We start from the raw sequence: 4869 nt of genomic DNA, 5'->3' as shown, positions 1-4869 counted from the left end.
ACAGCATCTGATGACAGTGCTTGGCATGGCCTGGGACCCTAGCATGGTGTACACTGTACATGGTACCCACCGCAAGAAGACCGATGAACTCCAATGGAGATTGGTGCATGGCATCCTGGCCCTTAGTTACACTGCTGTTGGAGGCTGTTAATACATAAATGCATAGCCTAGTGATTCTCAACCAAGGTGTTGCAGCACCCTGGAAAGCCCTGAGATCTTTTCAAGGGTGCCACACAATGTTAGCACTGTGAGGAGTGCAAACATGATTAAAAGATAAATCCAGAGATTTCAAATAGGAATCCAATGTCAACCGCATTCTGACCCATTGTTGTCTTTCGGAGCAATTTTCAACAGCAAATTGCTCTATTATTTTTCCATAATCCAAACACGTGAAAACCAAGAGCTGGCATTTTCCAAAGTCCAACGAGCAGTACTTTGAGTCTAAAAAGGTTGGGTAGCACTGGCATAGCCGGTTTCAGTACCAAGGTTTGCATGGAATACACTGCCTATAATTTAGGTGCACTGAGACTGAGTCTGTAGAAAAAAAGTTTCTGAACCTGGAGCTTGATCCATGCATGTGGGTACAACAGCACATACAGTGACTTAATTATAACAAGTACAGTCTTCAGCCTCACTTCAGCATAGCGTTAAAGCAAATCCTTAGGCTCTTCCATTTGCATCAAATCCTATAAGCAGAGATTCCGCTTTGAATTTATGCACACACTTAAGTCCAGAAAACAGAGTATTTAGGGGACTTGCACGTAATAGCAAAAGATAGAGAAAGGTGCTGTAATGGACACTTACAACCAGCTGTATTTGCGCTTAATGTAACTTAAGTATGTGCTTAAGGGATTGGTGGAAAAGACATGTATGCCAGGCCTCTTAATAATCTACCTGTCCTGCAGGATGTAACTATTTGTTAGAGAAACTTGTTGTTAGTGCAGTTCCTTCTGCAGATCAAAACAACAAGCCTTCAAACTGCAACCTGGTTTGATTCTTCCCATTAATGACTTAAATCTCAGCAATATAAATTACTTTGCAGGAGTTGAACATGGTTCTTGGTGGGGGCGTTTCCACATCGTCAAGACCCTTCAAGGAATATACATATGAGTGTGCTGTACGGATATATTTTAAAAAGTCCCAGACTTTTCATTTCATACATTGCTAACATTTTCCACACCTCTCTTCCTCTGAAGCCCTACCAGTTATTGGACTTGGATATCCCATCGGTTTCAATTTAAAAATCCCACTGGCTTTGGAGGAACGTATTTTTATGAAACAATGCCAGGATCAAGCCATCAGTGACAGGGAAATGTCTGAAGCAAGATTTCTGAAGTGGTGTAACTTCTTTTATTGGATCAACTTCACAGCTGGAAGAGATCCAAGGCAAACTTTAGGACACAAAATGCTCTTCCTCAGATCTGGGGAATTTCAGCTAGATTCCAGTTAAAAATGCATAGAAAGATAAAGGTCATCCAATGAAAAATAAAACATCACCTCACAAATCTTGCTTGTTGAATATTCCCTGGACCACCACAACTACAACAAAACTACAATGACACTTTCCAGGTATGGAGGTGTACGACACTAGGATGCCCTATTACACGTAGACCACAAAGGGAAGATATGCTGCAGTCAGATGCTGTGCACCAGTTATTTCTCATCGCATTGATCCAAGCAGTTGTGTGTGACCAGTGTTGTTCAACACTGAAACAGGAAACAGGGATACAGCATGTTTTAATAGGATGCAAGCAGTCACCTATGGGATTAAATAAAGTCCTATTCAGATTACACTTCACAAAGAGGTCTGATTTGCAACAATTTACACCAACCTAAATAAGAACACACAATGGCTGAAGTCTGTGAAGCTTCCTTAACACAAAAAAATGACTGGATAATCAGGTCCTAACATTGTTTCTTCACTTTGCTAATGAGTTGCTTGCATTCCTCCAGTGACTGTAGACCATTCTGTTTGCTCCTTTATGCCGACATGCTGTAAGGTGCAGATGACTTTCTGTTACTTGTGTAACAATCCCCATAATCAAAGGTTATTTTTTGCTTTCAGAGGTGCATGCACAATGTCGATGGAAATCAATCAAGTATAGCACTGGGCACCAGGTTCTGTTCTAATGGAAAACAGGATTGGAAAGGACCTACCAGGCTACTGAACCAAGTCCCCTGGCACTTCAGATAACCACATTATATAACCCCTTTCATCAATCAGGACTTGGGGGTCTTGACTGAGCACAAGATGAATAAGCCACCAATGTAATGCAGTGGCAGGCAAAGCTAACTAAACTCTGGTGTGCATCCACCGATGCATCTCAAGCAAAACCAAGCAAGTCATCCTCCCGCTTTAGTCGGCCCTGGTGAGACCTCAGCTGGAGTATTGCATCCAGTATTGGGCCCCCCACTTCAGGAAGGATGTAGAGAAGCTTGAGAGAGTCCAGAGGAGAGCCACACATATGATCCAAGGCCTGGAGGGTAGGCTGTACAAGGAGAGGCTGAGGGACTTGGGACTCTCCAGTCTGGAAAAGAGAAACCTCAGGGGGGACTTGGTGGCAGCCTGCAACAAAGAGGGGTACATCAGGACCTGGGAGAACATCTGTTCACCAGAGCTCCCCAAGGGATAACAAGGTCTAAAGGCCATAAACTCCAGGAAGGCCGATTTAGACTGGATATTAGAAAAAAGTTATTTATGGTGCATGTGCCCAGGGTCTGGAACAAACTCCCTGCAGAGGTGATGCATGCACCTACTCTGGATTCCTTCAAAAAAGAGCTGGATTTATTTCTTGCTGGGGTCACTTGATCCCAGATGACTTCCTGCATATGGCGGGGGGGTTGGACCTGATGATCTCTTGAGGTCCCTTCCAGCCCTAATATCTGTGAAATCTATGAAATATATCAAGCTCCATCTTAAAGCTAGGTAGGTTTTTTGCCTCTGTTACTCCTGTGGAGAAACCATTCAGGAGCTCACTGCCCTGATGGCTAGAATATTTTTTCTGATTTCCAGCCTAAATTCATACCTGACAGGTTGTTGCATAAGTGAAGAAGAAAAAGATGAAGAAGAAAAAGAAGACATATGTAGAATCTGATCCTAACAAACCAAGGTCAGATCCTGTTCTGTTATACCAGTATAATCCAGCAGAATTCTCTGTTGATCATTTAACTAAGCGCAGGGTTTGAGCTCGTCATTTCACTATAAATCAGAATGTCTTGTATTTACCCATTGCCAACATACCAATGATGTGTTTACACAAGGCCTGTGATATCCATTTTAAAATTTAACCTCTAACTAAATATGAATATTTACTTTTCCTTAATTAGGTGTTGGCACAATAGAGAATAACCTCTATGAAATTGCCATTGCAATTTACAGTATCAATAATTTCTGGATTTCACTAGCAGCATCTGCTTCTGCGTTAGAAGAATCATCTGTCAGTAAGCATGTAGATATAATTTGTATATAGACAACATTGTATATATAATTATTTCTATAAACAACCTCAGTTTTTAAAAAAGAAACTTTAGAAAACACTCTAAAACTTTAGGGGGGAAAAACACACACAAGTGTTTAGTTTCTGACTTACCACTGCTATCACCCTGCAAACAAGGAAGATATAGGAATCACACTGCAGGATCAGATGTAGCTCATTGGTTTGTCTTCAGCTGACTTCAGGGTAGTTGATCTTAGACAGCAAAACTTTAAAAAACAACTTGAATGGGAGATTGCAGAACATGCAGTCATCCACAGACTGGATCCTGTTATGTTCTAAAGAGGAACCACCGATTCTTATCCCATTGTCTGGATTACCTTTTGTGCCTCCTTTATCCCTTTGGGTTTATTGCGGGGGTGGGGGGCAATTATTTTGGGCAGAGGGCTGCTTACTTAATTTTGGCAAGCCATCAAGGGCCGCATGACAGGCAGCCCAGGGCAGATAAATAGTCATTTTCTAAATTTTTTAGGGGCCCCGTGGGCTGAAGAGAATGGCCTGGCAGGCTGCATCCAGCCTCCAGGCCACATTTTGCCCACCCCGGTTTATTGTTTACTTGCCTCTTCCTCTCTCTCCATTTTATACACTGCTCGGTGCATGTCCTTTTACAGCATCAAATGAAGTGAGCTTGGGCTCACAAAAGCTTATATTATCTCTCTCTGATTCAGTTAGTCTATAAGGTGCAAATCTACCCTGTCTTCTGCCTTACTTCAGACTACCATGATTAACTACCTACCTCTTGTCTCCAGAGGTCATTATTGGATGTGTAAGGCAAAGATGCAAAAAAACAACCGTTTAATAGGCAGCTAGAGGGTAAAATGCCTTGGCATGGATATTTCCTCCCAATTCTTACTATTTAGAAGTAGATAAATTTAATTCCTTAAGCATGAGACTTATTACCCTTGGGGTGCATCTACATGTGCATTTTAATGCGCATTAGCCTATGCTTTAAAGTGTCATGTAAAGTGTTAATATGCTAATGCACAGTAAAATAGGCTACTGTGTGTTAAGCATCACAAGGAATGCGACCTCCCCCATGTCCCCCTAGCTCAGCAACTGTCTGTTGGGGGGGAGCCCGGATGCCCCCCCCCGACTCAGGAGGCATCAGTCATTGAGCCAGCAGGGCGGGGCAGGGGGGCAGGGAGGGGCGGGTCCCCCGTGCGCTCCACAGTGGACCCGGAAGTGGACTGAAAGTACTTCTGGTCCACTTCTGGGTCTGCCACCAAGGGTGGGGAACCGCTCCTGCGTTCTCATGGGATGTTCCATCCACCCCACCATCTCAGTGCTCACAAGCCACGCCTGGTACCTCGACGTACATAGAAAAAACATATGAAGCTGTGTCTATGGCCGAATCCATCAAATCTCTCCAAATCTC

This window comes from Gavialis gangeticus, unplaced genomic scaffold (assembly GCF_001723915.1).
Source record: "Gavialis gangeticus isolate Ggan-Ray unplaced genomic scaffold, GavGan_comp1, whole genome shotgun sequence".
In the NCBI taxonomy this organism is placed as follows: domain Eukaryota; kingdom Metazoa; phylum Chordata; order Crocodylia; family Gavialidae; genus Gavialis; species Gavialis gangeticus.
This window is presented reverse-complemented; position numbering follows the sequence as displayed.